Consider the following 19,204-nt stretch of genomic DNA (forward strand, 5'->3'; position numbering starts at 1 on the left):
AATGGATGATGGAAGGTCCGGATACATGATAGCAGATGCATTTTTGCTAGCCCGATGTTTGAAAGGGTCCACCATGCAGAAGTACCAATTGCTTGAGTGTTCAGTGGGTTCACACCAAATTCTTGGAATAACAAACTTCATGGCTCTCTTTTTTTCTATTTATTATTCTGCAAAAGAGCAAAATAAAATTGTTATTATGAAGAATAAATTTATTTCATCTATAACTAATGTGTGTGTGTGTGTTTTCTTATAACAAAGCCACATGAGGCTATCTGCTGAGCACACCAAGGGGAATCGATCCCCTGATTTTAGCGTTGTAAATCCGTAGACTTACTGGTGTACTAACGGGGCACCACTCAACTAATGTGTAAGAGGTTCATGCAAAATATTTTATCTGTGATATTTTTTCTATACTATTGGAATTAAAAAAAGAAATTAAAAGATATTTAAATTTTAAAGGTCTAAAATCTGTATAATATAAAATGTTACTATTCAAGCAAGCAAAAATTGTCTGTCTTACCTTCTAGATTGGTGCTCTCAGGTAAAATGAGGTGCCCAGGGTTTGTCTTGATCCCCGACAGGCATGCCGAAATATGCCTTGTAGGCTTCACACATTTTAGAAGATGATGCCATAGAGTACTTTTTCGCTCTTGTCTTGATAAATTGGCCACATACATAGCAGAATACGTCTGGAGAATGCTTGCAGCTTCTTGATGCCATCTCTGATAAAATCAGACAAGTCTATGTGTGCACTAAACTGAAGTGGTGAGCCCCTGTATATATATTATTATGGAAAGTTCTAGAAAATTCTCGTAAGTTATACATCATTCTAGAAAGTTTTTAAAAATTCTTGTAAGTTCGAAAAAATTCTTTATCAGCTACTCAGCACTGAATCTACTTGGAATGTTCTGGAAAATGAGTAAATTTGAAAATTTTATTACCCAGGTCACAAAAGTTTGAAGAGACAAATCTTTTTTATTTACTTTAGGCATAAGCTATTGGGAAATAACATTTTTTGCCCAGGAACAAGAAAAAGTAAAAATGATGTTACATAGTGTTATTAAATAATAACATAACCAAAGGAATAAAACTAAAGATTAGGAGAGCGATATGTGGGTGCTCAAGTCCACAATGTCCCACAGTTATCTGCAGGCAGTAAAGGGTGATAGATGTGGGACATTGCAGTCTTGAGCACCCACATCTAGCTCTCCTAACCTCTAGTTTTATTCCTTTGATTATTTTCTTATTTAACTACACTACGTAACAAAATTTTTTACAAAGTGAAGAAGAAAAAATAACAATAAAGGAAAAATCCGATTACATTTAGATTTATTTCTAGTTCAATAAAAACAATTTTTAAACAACCGGCCATTTTATTAAATAAATTACTTAATATTTTATTTGTTAAAATCAAAACTATAAGTTCTAATAATAAGAAACATACGTTTCAGATAATAGAAAATAATCAATCCATTTTAGAATATCTAAGAAACTGTGCAAGTAAAGAATATTCAAACATTTCATTCTATTGCACTGTACACCACAATTCCATTAAAAGTGTAATTAATATAACAATTGGTTATATTACTTGGTTAAAAACCTGGTTATTTAAAAATATGTAATTATTATAAATGCAAAAATTTATATCTTTTACGTTTTTTAAAGCAAAATTTTCTTCCTTCCATTACAATGAAAGGAAGCGCAGATAGCCCTCGTGTAGCTTTGCGCGTAATTCAAAACAAAACAAACTATGACAGGATAACAGAACTGTTATATTAATTAAACTTTTAATGGAATTGTGGTGTACACTGTAATAGAATGAAATGTTTGAATATTCTTTACTTGCACAGTTTCTTAAACTTACCAGCGAGTAAGTAAGAGGTACAAATATGAAACATGCTTTTCAACAACCACTGTTTACTTACTAACAAGTAAATAAGAGTTACAAACATTGAACACGCTTTACAAACTTAGTTTAATTAAACTTTTAATGGAATTGTGGTGTACAGTGCAATAGAATGAAATGATTGAATATTCTTCACTTGCACAGTTTCTTAAACTTACTAGCAAGTAAGTTAGAGGTACAAATATGAAACATGCTTTTCAACAACCACTGTTTACTTACTAACAAGTAAGTAAGAGTTACAAACATTGAACACGCTTTACAAACTTAGTTTAATTAATATAACAGTTCTGTTATCCTGTCATAGTTTGTTTTGTTTTGAATTACGCGCAAAGCTACACGAGGACTATCTGCGCTTCCTTTCATTGTAATGGAAGGAAGAAAATTTTGCTTTGAAAAACGTAAAAGATATAATTTTTTTGCATTTATAATCATTACATATTTTTTAAATAACCAGGTTTTTAACCAAGTAATAACAGTTCCAATGGAAGCTAACTATTCTACTTATATTGCAAATGTATATCTTTATTCTTAAAAACAGGTTTATTGAAAATTACATAAACCCAAATATTTTTACTTTAATTTACCGATACCTAGATTATTTAATTAATATAAATAATCTTGAGATAAATAATGTTATTAACACTTTTTATCCAGTATAACTAGAAATTGAAAATACTTTACATCTAATATAGATGCACATCATTTTGATTTAGAAAATAAATTAATAATTGATAAGGATATCAATGTAAATATTTTTTGCTAAAAGAAATAATTTTGCTTTTCTATTATACGGTTTATGATCTGTTAATAGTAATGTACCATACTCTTCTATTATAAGCATTATAACTTCACAGTCATTTAGATTAGGTAAAATTTGTAATAGATTGCAATATTTTATTATTAATGTTGAAATATTGATACAAATATTAATATCTGATAGATTTAATAAAATCCTCAAAATAAAATTATTAAAATATTTTGTGATAAATATACAAATGTATTAAATAAGTATAAAGAATTAAAAATTAAGGAAATGTTATTAAAAATTTCTGATAATTATTTTTAGTTGTAAACAACGTGGCACTACTTTATGATGATGAACACCTTATCTCATATATAGGCTTGTCTATTGTCTGAAAATTGGTGGTTACAATGGACTTAATGGGTAGTGGTTTGGAGTTATACTAGTTAGTTTAGAGAACTGGTTGGGACCCTTTATACTAGTATAACGTATCTACGTGGCTACTAATTAGTGCTGAAACATCATAATGGGGCTAGAAATATTAGCTTCAGGGGTTAAGTTTATTTAACTTACTTACACTCAAGTGGCAATACTTTATTTTTCTTTATTATTTATTTTATATTTTATTTTCTTCTTTTTTTTTTACTTTGGAGAGCATTCACCTTCCCACAACTATCTGCAGGGACGTTGTGGGCTCGAGCACCCACACCTCGCTTTGCCAATTTCTATTTCTATTCCTTAGATTATATTATTATTTAATTACTCTTCATATGAGATTGTCGAACGGAGGTTAAGACTAATAGACGTTGTATCCTCACCGCAGTGTGGGTCCTACTTACACAGTGACCTCCAAATTCTAGGATATATTTTATATCCCACATTATTATACCCTGTTCCCTGGGAGATCTCTTCCACTAGTACAGCGTTTCTTATATTTGACTGGGCTTGTTTTTGTTCATAACAAATTATGTGTATATATACACATATCTGTGTGTGTGTGTGTGTGTGTGATGCACATGAAAAACACACACCCATAATTTGAATTTAAACGACTTGGATATAAATCAGTTATATACAAAAAATTTAAGTTGCTACAGCAATGAAGTCAAGTCAGAAGGAGTCCTTGTAACTGTTTAGTATATATCTTATCTACAGTATTTATTATATATTAGAATCGTAAAACTTTTTTATTAGAGTATTGTATTCTGCTACCAGAAAAGTGGAAACCTTGAAAACTGCTACCACAGAAACGATATTAAACAATTACAGAGATCAAGAAAAGAAAACGTTGATAAAATGTAGACTGTGTATAATGTTCGAAATAATTATTCTGATATGCCTAAATTTAAATGATATCATTTGCTCTCAGATTGTAAAAAAAAAAAAAAAAATATGTTTTCGTAAAGGTTGGCTATAGACGTTCATCTATTGTTATAATATTCTCATTTGAAGATGTAGTAGAAATGTTCTTGTTTTCTAGTGAATAGTTCGATTTCTTAGCTTAATGGCGAGAGATTCTAACATTCTAAGCTGTAATTCCTCTGGGAACGGAGAATACCGCAGAATAAACTGCCCTCACATTCGTTTAGGACAGTGGCGCTGTAGGCTTTAGTGTTACAGTGTTCTGTTGTTAGACTCTAGAGCCTTCTGGTGTTTCATCTTTTATATCCCTGGAAGCATGTGAATTTATATGCTACTAGCTAAGTATCAAGAGATTTTGCTTATCTCAAGAGACTTTTATCCCTAGGCACTGCTTTAAATAAAAAGAAAATTAAACTGAACTTCTAGATATAGACATGGGCGTCCGTAGAGGGAGCACAAGTGGGGACTTACTCCTCCCATGATGAAATGAGAAACATAATTCTTTCTTTCTTCGTTCAGCACGTGCATATGAATTTTTATTTAGTTCATAATTCCACACTACTTTGTCCATCCCTGGAAAAATCTCTGCAGACCCCAAAGAATATAGATGTTTGATCATTTCTGTTTCAGTTTTCTTGTTAATCAAGTTCATAATATTGCATAAGTATAGCGTGACAAAAGTAACAGTTTCGTCGGAACATCTAACGTAATAAATTCTAAAAATGGGATTTCGATACCTGCGTTTGATAGATGAAAGATACCCCATTTTGTGGTTGTGTGCTTAACAACAAACAAATACAATCTAATATAAAAACGAAGGGAGTGTTTAGTTTTTTCTCAATTTTTATATGGATTATTCTATTTGGGAACGAAAGTAGAAAACAATTTCTTATAAACATTCGTTTTATGTTCTTAACTTTTGCTTCTAAAAGGCTTTGACTTCCTATAACATGTAACATGGTTTTAACCACATTTTGTTTAAAACTTGAAGAAGCTAAGATTTCAAAATGTGAATAGAGACCAGTGAAAAATGGATTTATAATACATTTCAGTCCACCGCTAGTATAGCGGTAAGCCTACAGATTTGTAACGGTAAAAGCATCGGTTCGATTCCTCTCGGTAGACACAGCAGATAGCCTGATGTGGCTTTGATATAAGAAAATACACAAACACAAAATAATACATTTCAAAGGTTCAGAACATTCCAGACAGGACTGTTATCAAGCTTTCTCATGAAAGCACAAGAAGAGAGCACTCGATCTGTCTGTCCATAGATTTTACCGTTAAACATAAAATGTGATTGTTACAAGTATTAACAAAATATATGTAGTTATAATCCTGTGCAGCTCCATTCTCGGCAAACACGAGGTTGGATAAAAAGATCAGTGGTTTAGCCTAGAGATATATTTACGTAAATTGATTCCATATTAAAACTAACACAATGGATATTATCCTTAAACAGTGTCGGTTTTAAGGTATCAAGTATCCTCAACAAAATATAGATCCTGTACAAATCTTTCAAACACTGTGTTAAAAAACCTCGCGAATGGTTGATTATAGGTACCCGTACTAGAAACTATAGATCCAGCTGGACGTTTCTGTTTGCGAATTTTAAGGAGTCCAAATGCCTACAAATTGATCTATGGAATTCAAAAGAGCTTCCATTTTGTTGATGTGATGTGCTTTACTTACAATAACAACCACATTATCTTTTTCCAGTTTAGTGATTAAAATGTCTTCACTTTTTTTGTTTTCGTTTTTCAAAGCCTGAGTTTTGTCTTTGCTTCAGCTATTGTTCTTTTAAATAAGTCTAAAATATAATACATATATGTGAATTCATGTGTCCTGTAGTACACCCTATAGTATATTGAATCAGCAACTGGAAGGATCTGCAGTTTAATAAAAGAGCCATGTAACGTTAAAACACAATACCAGTAGTGTATATTACCAAACACTGTCTAAACAAATATGATAGTGTGTTAAAACACGCAGTACCAGTAATATGTATTACCAAACACTGTCTAAACGAATATGTTAGTGTGTTAAAACACGCAGTACCAGTAATGTGTATTACCAAACACTGTCTAAATAAATACGATAGTGTGCTCAAATCCAGTTTATTACACGTCATTCTCCATTCCGGGGAAGATTTCCACCTTACAATGCTCGAGTCTCTCGTCTTTAAGATAATCTAACTACTCTTAACCAGAAGATAAGGGCACTGCCACTACACTTCTGTAGTGAAAAGAAAGTTCAAGACATGAACTTCGAACTATTAATTTATATAAACAAAGATTGTAAGACGTTTCCTTGAAACACAAAATGAGCTGCTTAATAAAAATTCCAAGTTCTTGTTAAAATACAACTTAAACTAACATATCAAAATACCTACGTTCTGGAGAATGACACTCATTCTTCGATTTGTTTTTCTAACCTTAATTTTTTTTATTTTACCTACCTACTCTAATAACAAAAGTTCAGATATGTAGATACAATTTGATCTACACTTATTTTATTCTATCTGATTTTCTTAAATAACACCTAGATAACACGTAACCTAATTTAAATAACAGATTCCCAGTAACAGTTTTAACTGTATTCAAGTAATAAAGCTTATTCAAAGTCATTATTTATATTTATCAGCTCGGATTCTTAGGAGTTTTATATTCATTTTGTAAACTGTACCTGTACTACAGTGCTAATTTTCAAATGACAATCCTGTACAAAACCCTTTTACATTGCTTGTATAATATATTTTTACATCTAAAAAGAATAAAACGTTTGAAATTTTAAACTGATTATTTACTAGCATATCGTTTGTTTAATCAACGTAATGCTTTAAGTTAATTATTTTACGAACTTTTCCATTGTTCTATTCACTTCATTATGTTCACCGATATCAAGAGACTGTTTTATGTGTGACTAATGATTCTATTGTGTTACGACTGTTTGTGTAAACACTGATGCATTTTCAATAGAAATTTTCTAGGTGAAAAGAAATTATATAAAAGATCCAAGTTCGCAATGATATAAACAGTCTTTTGATATCGGTGAACTGTAAACATAATAAAGTGAATAGAACAGTAGAAAAGTACGTTGTGATATTTCTCAGTCTTGTAGCCGACTCTAGAAAGTACAGTCACTTATTCCAGTGAAATCGTAACCAAGAAAGCGCGAATAAGTTTCGAGCATAAAAATGATTCATAATTCATCAGTGATATTTTTTTGAAATATTATGAACTTTCATATGTGTTCTGTTGTTTTCCTTTCATCCGAGATGGTATCGATGAAATTTTTGTCTCGATTGACCGTCTAAAAACGATATCAAGTTAACAGCACTTTCTCACACGACTTCGTTCACTAGTTTCAGTGGTTCGTGTGCTGCCCGTTTTTGACGTTTTCCTTCTTTTAATACGCATTTTGCACTGTTTAAAAAATCTTGAAAGTAGATTTGAACACAGGAGTTACTACTTCCAATAATCATCTCTAAAAAATCTGATTTTTCTTAAACTTCTTCCTACACATATTAACATACTTCATGAGACAATGACGAGAAGGAAACGTAATTCAATTAGCTAAGTAACAAGTAATCACGTACAGACACCTCAGTAGAAAGAAAGGAAAGGTCCTTCCCTCATTGGTTATCTGTCCGATGTACTTTGCACGTAAAGTCCAGCCTTTGCATAGCGTGAAGTAATTTGTAAGTTCTAAAATCTCAAAATCGTGAATAAAATACAAAATAATAACGTAAGTTCATCTTCAAACTTACCAGTTCTGACTGAATAAGTATTATGAAAGGTCAAACTAAGGCTACCTGCTGAACAACATTGATTCTTATTCTAAACACCTGCACGTAGAATTCATATTTAACAATCTCTTAATACTTGCAAATGATAAATGTGTAATATCTGAAGAAAACGTGATGATGACTGTCAAACAGAATACTGAGGACGAGTCTTTCGCACAGAACAAAGTCCTCTTTAAAACCAGTACCCAAGCGTGTAAAACTGGACCATTTGGCTGCTTGCTTTTTGAGCTCCTGGACTCTCTTTTTATTTACACAAAGTATTCAACAATTTAGTGTCAGTGTAACCCTCTAACTGTAACGAAATACATACAAACTACCATAATGAATATTTGTCATACGCTGACTTGCTATACCACCTCACGTCACACCATGCGACAACAGTGCTTGGTTTTGGAACGAAATAAACTTTGGCTTTATCTTTCCTACGTGAAAACATTAGTGGAATAATATCCTATAGTGACACACTGACACTAAGTGCGCTGTCGTCTATTGAACTCCATTAGTGATTAACTACGTTATTAAATTTAAATTTAAAAAATTGAAAAAAACAACAAACAAAACATTTTTGTTTAAAACAACAACGACAATATGCAAAACTAAACCAATTAATTTTACGTATTTTAACTGAATTATGCACGAGCTTTTTCTTTAATAGATTGTTTAGGCAGAGTATTCGTGATGAAAATTTGTAGGCGAAAGACTTTAGAAACGTCGTCTTCTATACTTGTGTCTCCACAGTTGCCGTCTATTCTACAAAATTTCATTATGCACTAGCTCAGTGTAAACAAAACTTCATGTAAACCGTTTCTTATTATCTGTTTGTACTTTCAGGCTGGAAATGATACAGATTAAAGCGCATACGACGTTTTGAAAATTGCAGTTACATGATGAATTATTAATAATCAAAAAAGGCTTAACTTCAACATGTCCTAGAATGTTTTCTACCAGTTTCTCCGAACTGAAAGTGAATTATTTCTCAAAGAAAAACACACCCACCATATTTTGTAATAGATTTACTGACAGTCAACTATAAACCCTCTTGAACTATATCATTGTTACAATAGAATCTAAACTAAAGTCACCTTGCACTAGTAAGATTTATAAATGAGGTTTCAATAATACCAGTGTCAGGTTTTAAACTTGTACAATGTGTTGCGGCAAATAAAATTATTTTTAAAATTATCTTTGTTTGTTTTTGAATTTCGCACAAAGCTACGCGAGGGCTATCTGCGCTAGCCGTCCCTAATTTTGCAGTGTAAGACTAGAGGGAAAGCAGCTAGTCATCACTACCCACCGCCAACTCTTGGGCTACTCTTTTACCAACGAATAGTGGGATTGACCGTCACATTATAACGCCCCCACGGCTGAAAGGGTGAGCATGTTTTTTTTGCGATGGGGAATCACTCTCTTCAAGTCTTAAAATGCCTTGTCATTTTTAATTTAAAAAAACTGTATATAATGCTAAAAGTACAACGACATTTGAATTTTTTTTTTAAATTATTGGGTAACTTGTAAGAAACGAAGATGTATCTTTCTTAACTAATGACTCCTCGAATGGTCAGCAGTTAATCCGAGGCCTTTGAATACTACAAATTGGGTTTCGATGCCTGCGGCGATGATATGATAGTTAGCCCATTTTGTTAACTCAGTAACCAGTAAATGTAACTGATGAATAAAAAAAAATTGGTACACGCATGATGACATCTATAAAAACATGTCCAAACATGTTTGAAAATTAGAATGTTTATATTATTATTATTGATATTTTTATGTCTCGTATCGTTGCTAAAGTTAAATATAATATTTAGGTTGTCATCCCAGATATGTACCCCGCTGGTACAGCAGTAAGTCTACGGATTTACAACTCTAAAATCAGGGGTTCGATTCCCCTCGATGGATTCAGCAGATAGCTCGATGTGGCTTTGCTGTAAGAGAAACACAAACACAAAAGGTGAAAACTGACCTGATCTTCTTCGGAATTCCTGAAGATATGGTACAGGTGAGACTGATTTCTCTTACGATTACATAAAATGGTTCATGGTTTACTGCACAAAAAAATCCTCAGATGATAAATTATCTGGTTTTCAAACCCTTTTTTTCCGTTAGTACCTTTCATTCCAGAGCTCCAAAGGTAAGTTTGCACTTAAACAAACAAATATAACCTAGAAATTCATTTTTCATGTGTTCCTGTTATTGTTGTGCTACCTTTATGAATTTAGGTTTATAGATACCTTTATATTATATAGAGAGATATCATAAAGGCAGATTATGACGTTGAAGTTAATAACACTAAGTGTTTTGTATAACAGCGAAGTCTTCCTCAATATGCAGGTTTTTCATTACCTTTAAATAAAATCATTTTCTATATATCTAAACTCAAACATCTAATGCATCTTAAAGATAATCTGTACAACAAACCTTTCAAAAGTGAGGATAATAATGCTGAAAGATATTTACTAATAAATTATCCTTTAAAACAAAAAAAAAACAATTCGGCTGTTAGATAAAGATTTCTCGATGACATTTTAAACGTGCGTCGAGAAATCTGATGAAATATATTGATCATATATGGCAACTTCATGAGAAAAGCATTTCAACGCCTTAGTGTTCTTTAGAGGATTACTATCACATATACATCATTTTCAATATTTGCTTTGTAAAGCATGGATTCGTGCTATCTCAAAGCAGTTTTTTATTATAGCTAGAACGCAATCTTTACGGTAACTTAAAACCTTTGTATTTTTTGGCTGTTAGGATTCATTTGATTTTTAAAAAAACAGTATGTGTGTGCATACATATATATACACATATTATTCAAACAATAAGCGATTAAAATGACACACACACATTTATACATATATATGTATATATATGCAGTAACATTCATTCCATTTTATGGCATACTTCAGCATATCCAAGTGCGTTATTTTTATGCACAAGCAATTATATTCTATTCATAAAAGCAATTAGTTTCAAGCTAATCATTCGTCTCTCCAACCTATGTACTCATAATTCACTTTTCTTTGGATGTAATTATATGAAAAGCAAACATTTAAAAATGCATTGAATAATAAAAAAGTATACCATGCGCAACTGAGATGTGTAATTATTGCGGGAAGATGTACTATAAGTATTTGCCCTTTTCAAACCAAACATAAGAACTCATGTTGGATGAAAATCTCTGTCATCAAGCTGAACAGTCGTTAAACCCAGATTTTTAAAGAGGTTGAATTTCTTTCATTATACACTTTAACATTTCCATACGAGGGTCGCGGGTTTGAATCCTGGTCGCACCAAACATGCTCGCCCTTTCAGCCGTTGGGGCGTTATAACGTGACGGTCAATCCAACTATTCGTTGGTAAAAGTGAAGCCCAAGAGTTGGCAGAGGATGGTGATGATTAGTTGCCTTCCTTCTAGTCTTACACTGCTAAATTAGGGACGGCTAGCGCAGATAGCCCTGGAGTAGCTTTATGCGAAATTCAAAACAAACAAACATTTCAATAAAAAGATGAGCAGTGCTAATGGCTGAGTCCTCAACCGGCGGAACGCCGTTCCGGAGCGTTTCGCGCCAGTTTAACCCTTGAAACGTAGGAAAGTTAGTCATTGTGTGGATTTACCTCATAAAATATTTCGGTTTTCATATTATAAAGTTCATTAATGTTAAGTTGAAATTCAAATTTGTTTTGGAAAAAATAATTTAAAAAAGATTTCTCTATCAGAGAACCACTTTATCTTATAACTGTTAATAATTGCTCTTAATAATAGAAAATAAACACGTGTATAATGAATAAACATTTCGAGACCTTACACTCACCAAGACCTTAAAGTAGCACTTGTTTATTAAAAAAAATAAAACGAAAACAAACATAAACGTGCGTCACTATAAAACTATTGTTTAGTCTTATTTTTACTGTAGTTTGTGATTCATTCCTTATTAAATCGTCTATTACTTTCAAATAAAGTTACAAAAATATCTTAAAGTTTATGGAATTACTACACTTAGCTTAGAAACTGTTAACAGAAAACGTTTAATGTTTGATGCAGTAATGATAAAAATATTGAGAAGAATTCCTGTGATTTTAATTCTTTACTTCTTGTTTGACAGTTTCTAAATACAGACAGAAGGGTCATTTATAGATGGTTCAAAATAATATTGTTCCTGGAGTACGTATACAGAAAGAGGACGATTCTATACTGTAGGGTAGAAGTGGAATGCAATTATGGTCATAAACTTAACAAATCAGTGCAGTATTCGAAACTACATAAACATGTCAGTGGTACAAATTACATAATGCATCAGTTAGTACTTCCTTTGTTTTTCCTTTCAACCAAAGAAAAGATTTTATACTTATCGCAATATAGACAATTGATAATTAATTCTGATTAGCTTTTCATTTTTTCCTTTAAGAGCATGCTACGAAAGCACTACAGTGAGGTACAATTGTATTTTAACAGTTTTATTGAAATTGTGAAACATCTCAGGAAAAGATGCTTTATGTTTTTTGTTGGGATTTCTCCTGTCTAGCTTTGTTCTGTTTACTGTAGGAATCGAACACTGAATTTTAGCATTATAAGTGTGGAGATTTATTGCTGACCCACCGGGAAGCAAATATTTCATGTAATAAAACAAACTTTTGCATGATATAGTGTAATAGTTGACGAAGAGTGGAAATTACTTAAATTATATAAATTATTAATTAAATTCATTATCTAAGAATTTATTGGAATTTTTGTATCTCTAGATAGTGGGACATACAGCCAATCTTCTTTCGTTATTCAGATAATGCTAAGTCTACGAAAAGACATTTGATAAATTAATTTAACACCAGAAAACGAGAAAAACTTGAATAAAACATATAACTTGGAAAACCATAACTCTGACTAAATGAAAATCATTTTATTCCTTTAGTACATTCTGACTTAGTCTTTAAGTGCAAATTTTGTTCATTTGCATTTGACAGAAAGACGATAAAAAGTCGTGTAAATAGTACAATCACAACTAACTGTCGATTCGATAAGTATACACTGCTGGACAAAATCTTAAGGCCAATGAACATTAAGAAAATATATGCATTTTGCGTTGTTAGACTCAACCATTTATTTGAGTAGAACTTCGAAAGATGAAAATAAGAAAATGGAAAATAAAAATAAAAAAACTTTTTTAACACTTAATAGGGAAAATGTGAACACTATGAAATTAGCCTAAATACTAGCTGGTCAAAGTTTAAGACCATACCAAAAAACAATTCCTAAACAGGACAAAGGACTTTTTCAAGGTGAATAACGTGATTTTTTTGGACCATCCAGCGTGTTTGCCCGAAGTAAACCCCATTTAAAATGCTTGTGGGTGGATAGCAAGGGAAATCTGTAGAAATGGACGTCGATTCCAAACAGTGCATGATCTTCGTGAAGCCGTCTTCACCACTTGGAATAACATTCGAATCAGCCTTCTGCAAACGCTTATGTCGACCATGCCAAAGCGAATTTTTGAAGTTATTCGCAATGATGGCCGTACAACTCACTACTGAGACCTCTTGTTGGGCATTTCTTACCCTGTTTAGGACTTCTTTTCGGTATGGTCTTAAACTTTTAACCAGCTAGTATTTAGGCTAATTTCATTGTGTTCAAGTTTTCTCTGTTAAATGCTATTTTTTTATTTTCCCTTTTATTATTTTCATCTTTCGAAGCTCTACTCAAATAAGTAGTTGAGTCTAATAACGCAAAATGCATATTTTTTTCTTTATGTTCATTGACCTTAAGATTTTGGCAGCAGTGTATCTCGGCTTGATTTGTTTTGAAGTTTCGCGCAAAGCTACACGAGGGCTATCCACGTTAACCGTCACTAATTTAGCAGTGTAAGACTAAAGGGAAGGCAGCTAGCCATCACCACCCACCGCCAACTCTTGGGCTACTCTTTTACCAGCAAATTGTAGGATTAACCGTAACATTATAATGCCCTCACGGATAAAAGGGCGAGCATATTTAGTGTGACTAGGATTTTAACTCGCGACTCTCAGATTACGAGTCTAACGCCCTGACCACCTGGCCATTCCGGGCTCATAGTCTCGGTTTACATAAATCGAGATTGCTCAAGCTACAGGAAAACAAAACTTATGAAACAACAAAATTTAATGAGTTGGATTCAGATTCTCAAAAACGGTTGTGAATTTTAGCTTAGCTATAAAGTCAACAATTTTTAACCTAAATTAAATAATAAAAAATGAAAATGTTTCAGATGTTTTACATAAAAACCGGGAAGAATAAAATAAAAGTGAAATATTTGAATCATCACTTTACCTATTTTTGTTGTGTCTGCCTACTACTTATAACTTTATTCGTAGATCATCGGAATCCATGAATTTTTCTGATCAAACATAATAATAAAAAACGTTCATTGTGATAAACGAAAAATATTAAAGATACGACAATCTTAGGAATTTTGTACCTTTGATGATTTTCTTTAATTTTGACAATTTTGTGTTTTTGTTGGTTTAATCGCCTGATGACCTAGCGGTAAATTTACAGACTTACAATGATAAAATCCGGGTTTCGATTACTTACGGTGATCAAAACTACTGTGATTACGGTGATTACCATTGTGTAGCTTTGCAATAGAAACAACAATAAGCAGACAGACTTATTGGTTTATTGGGCCCTGAGGTTCAATAAAGCAAGGACTACAATCATCAGTGCTGAGATGTTTTTGTTGTTTTTTTTTTCATTGGTTTGAGTTGGAAGGATGATTCCGTAATCATTTTGTGTTATTTACAAGTTGTTTATCGTCTTTGTTGTTATTACAGAAATAGACAATAGAATTAGTACAACTTGATGTTAAATTAATTCAGTTATAAGTTAATCGTCTAATTTTTTAATTTCTCAGTAAGGTGCATTTCCTTATATTGTAACACTTTCCATAGAATAGCTTCATTTGTTTACATCTTCTAGCCTCTTTATGTTTTCTTCTCTTGTATTTGTAACCTATCTTCTACTAATATTTTTTTTATCATCTGCAACGTTTAATTATTGGCGGATTGTTCTACCACTGAATTGTCTCGTTGTTGTGGTGGTGATGTACTTGTATGTTTCTTCACTAACGACAAACACCATTTTTTTGTTATTTCGATCTTTGAACAAGTTAGATGAGATTTCTCCATTAGGGTAAAACTTTCCTTCGTATTCCTAATCTCTATTGTTATTCTCTTTCTTTCCCTAAAGATAACGAGAATCTAGAATTTCCTTTTAAACCCTTTATTCGAATCTTTGCTCAACTATTACAAATACTTCCATTCTAAAAGTAGTATTATTTTATTTTGACTAAATAGGAAACAGTTGAACTATTTTTCGAAAGTTTGAGAACCTGAATAAAAACTTGGTAAATAACCAGCTTTGACGATGATATGGTCGAAACTTAAACGAAACCTATTAATCAGGATTTATGTTTCTCTTTCTGAAAGATACATGCGATGATAGATAATATACAATATCCATGCTTTTTGTGATATTTAAACTTTTGATATACTGGCAAAAAGTTTCTTTTTTCTTTATTTTGCAGTTATGAATACACTGAGAAAGAAAGTATTTTCACACACATTCTCTACGGCCCGTCATGGCCAGCTGGGTTAAGACGTTCGACTCATAATCTGAGGGTCGCGGGTTCGAAGCACCATCGCACCAAACATGCTCGCCCTTTCAGCCATGGAAGCATTATAATGTGACGGTCAATGCCTCTATTCGTTGCTAAAAGAGTAGCCCAAGAGTTGGCAGTGGGTGGTGATGACTAGCAGCCTTCCATCTAGTCTTACACTGCTAAATTAGGGACGACTACCGCAGATAGCTCTCGAGTAGCTTTGCACGAAATCCAAAACAAACAAACAAACAAATACATTCTCTAAGTAAATTAGCAAATTTTAAGCTGGAAGTTCATGTATTTTTAATCATTCTTGACATAAAAAATAGCTAAAATTAGAATCAAGAATTGTTAAGTTAGTTGATGTACGAATAAGGTATTAAAAATTATATTTAAAATTTAAATATTTTTAAAATCAGACAGTTTTTACAAAATGTAATTTTACGTAAAGTGATTTATTTGTGATGACTTAAAATTACATTTTTCCTATGTTACTTCCAAATACCAAATCCACACATAAAAGTTATAAAAAAACAACAACATACACTGCTGGCCAAAATCTTAAGGCCAATGAACATTAAGAAAAAATATGCATTTTGCGTTGTTAGACTCAACCACTTATTTGAGTAGAGCTTCGAAAGATGAAAATAAGAAAAGGGGAAAAAAATGGCATTTAATAGGGAAAATTTTAACACTATGAAATTAGCAAAAATACTAGCTAGTTAAAAGTTTAAGACCATACCGAAAAGAAGTCCTAAACAGGGTAGTAAATGCCCAACAAGAGGTCTCAGTAGTGAGTTGTACGGCCGTGATTGCGAATAACTTCAAAAATTCTCTTTGGCATGGTCGACATAAGCGTTTGCAGAAGGCTGGTTGGAATATTATTCCAAGTGATGAAGATGGCTTCACAAAGATCATGCACTGTTTAGAATCGACGTCCATTTCTATAGACTTCCCTTGCTATCCACCCTCAAGCATTTTAAATGGGGTTCATTTCGGGCGAACAGGCTGGATGGTCCAAAAGAATCACGTTATTCGCCATGAAAAGGTCCTTTATCCTGCAGGCATTGTGGATTGCAGCGCTCTCCTGTTGAAAAATCCAGTAATTTGCACATAAGCAAGGGCCTTCAGTCAATAAGGACGCTTTCTTCAACATGCCCATGCAGCCAGCCGCTGTTTGACGCCCTTGTATGACCTGAAAATCTATTGTTCCATGGAAGGAAAAAACACCCCAGATCATGATGGAGCCTCCTCTACTGTGTCGTGTAAAAAATGTCTCCAGTAGGATATCCTTATCGTGCCAGTAATGTTGGAAGCCATCTGGACCATCCAGGTTAAATTTTTCTCATCAGAGAACAAACCTTCTTCCACTTTTCTACGTCTCATGTTTGGTGCTTCTCAGCAAACTTTAACCAAGCTGTTTCGTGGTGTGGAAGGAGGCGTGGCCTTTAAAGACGTTTACAGTTTTTAAAGCCTTTCTCTCGTAGATGCCGTTTTATTGTTTTTGAGCTGCATTCTGCGTCCGTAAGGGCCTTAATCTGGTTCGACGATCGGCTGGTGTCTTGCCGGACAACCCGTCGAATCCTTCTGCTCAGCCCCTGCAAAGGTTTCTTTGGCCGACCACTTGAAATTCTCGCTCCCTATTCCTCAGGGTCTTTTAAAAAATTTGCAACAGCAGTTTTACTACGCCCAATCTCACCAGCGATGGCACGTTGAGAGAGACCTTGCTTTTGCATCTCGACAATTCTGCCACGTTCAAACTCTGTCAACTTTTTAGCCAATGTAACACGGGAGATGTTGACAACGCTAATGCTTGAACACAAATGACTAAATTTCGTAACGTGTTTACCGGTTAACGCTTCGTTTCAGTATGGTTTTAAACATTTGACCAGCTAGTATTTAGGGTAATTTCATAGTGTTCACATTTTTTTTATTAAATGCTAAAACTTTTTTCACCTTTTCTTATTTTCATCTTTTGAAGCTCTACTCAAATAAGTGGTTGAGTCTAAAAACGCAAAATGCATATTTTTTCTTAATGTTCATTGGCCTTAAGATTTTGGCCAGCAGTGTATTCACAAGGTTTAACTCTTATACGGTAATTTATTTTTCTATATTAATTCCTTATTTTTAGCATTAGAAGTTTCATATTATTTTATTTTTCTGGCATAAAGAAGCCTGAAATAAGAATATTTGTTTTTTGTAACACAAACGTTTGTGTTCGTTTTGCTTGGCCCCAAATGGCCAAGCATGTTAAGGCACTCGACTCGTAATCCGAGGGTGGCGGGTTCGAATCCTCGTGCACCAAACATGCTCGTCCTTTCAGCCGTAGGGGCGTTATAATATTACAGTCAATCCCACTATTCGCGGGTAAAAGAGTAGCCCAAGAGTTGGCGGGGGGGTGGTGGTGATGACTAGCTGCCTTCCCTCTAGTCTTACACTGCTTAATTAGGGACGGCTAGCGCAGATAGCCCTCGAGTAGTTTTGCGCGAAATTCAAAACAAACAATCGTTTTGCTTTAATCATTATTCTGTGTTGTTGAAAATAATCTTTTAATTAATATAATTGTTTTTAAAATACCTGATTACTAGTATGGTGTTTAAGGTTAAAAACGCAATGAACACAAATTTCGAAAACAATAATATTACTATTTTACGTTTAGCAGAATATATCAGTAGAACTAAACAAACAATTCAATTGTGAATCAGTGTTATTTTAATATAACCTGTAAATTTAATTAGTGTGAATATTCGTGAATTTATTGAGATAATTAACTTTAGAAAAACTAAATTTAAATTATTAAATAAGGACAATGGGCCTAATGGAAATATTGTCAGTAGATGGCGTGAAATATCTAATATGCAAAGCAGTCTTCTGGTAATTGTGTAAGTAAGGGTTATATTTTGCAAAACATTACATCCCTGAAGATGACGTATTTATATACGTCGAAGCATGTGGACTATGTGAAACTGTTTCCTAGCCCCATGGGTTTGTTTATTATTGATTTTAATCCTTTTGGTACGTTATTGGTATGTTATTGTAAGTTTGGGATTGGAAACTATCTTATTTTTAGAATTGTGTATAAGATAATCATTGTTTGTTTTTAAGTAATTGTGTTTTTAACACTAACAGAATTGTTATTTTCTACTTCAAGTATTTTTGATAAAGTAATTTTGTTCGGGATTTTTACCAGTGGTTATTATAAGAACCAAAGAACAAATGCACCATGTATGAAATCCCAGTTATGTGCACTACGACCGGTAAAAAATAAATCGATTTCTTACTTTTATCTTATACTTTATATATCATGTGTTAATTTGCATTATTATTACATAATTTGACTTCTCTTGATAAATGGTTACTTAAATCAGGTTGTTCTGAAGTCTTTGTATGTGGTATTCGATATCGATGAATGAGTCTTTCAATAAGTTACTCCTGCAAAAACATGAGATTCAAGGCTGAATGGTGAGTATGGGGGTAAATGGTGAACAAGTTTGAATAAACCATTTAAATATTAATTCTTAAGCTGGATTTTAATGTTGAAAACTAAAACATTCTGACTTAACACTAGAAACACAAACTTAACGGGGAACAAAGACTAGGACACTTCCTAGTACAGGAATCGTAGAAAAACTAAAATAACCCTTCTCTATTTCTATCTGATATTGAGTCTAAGCTTGATTATTAAAACAACAACAGAAGAAACAACCTCAGTTATTGGTTTAAAGAAAAAATTCTCAAGATGAATTATTTTTCCAAAT

The 19,204-nt window shown here is 32.8% G+C and overlaps 1 long non-coding RNA gene across 1 annotated transcript in view; it reads right to left on the bottom strand.

Annotated features, from left to right (window-relative positions):
- Nucleotides 1-645: 645 nt before the first annotated feature.
- Nucleotides 646-19,204, bottom strand: part of LOC143254534 (uncharacterized) — a 49,067-nt gene continuing 30,508 nt past the window's right edge. Inside the window, exon 4 of the long non-coding RNA XR_013030239.1 lies at nucleotides 646-773. This is a non-coding gene — a long non-coding RNA (uncharacterized LOC143254534). The remainder of the gene's footprint in view (nucleotides 774-19,204) is intronic.

The sequence above is a fragment of the Tachypleus tridentatus genome, chromosome 6 (assembly GCF_004210375.1).
Source record: "Tachypleus tridentatus isolate NWPU-2018 chromosome 6, ASM421037v1, whole genome shotgun sequence".
NCBI lineage: Eukaryota > Metazoa > Arthropoda > Merostomata > Xiphosura > Limulidae > Tachypleus > Tachypleus tridentatus.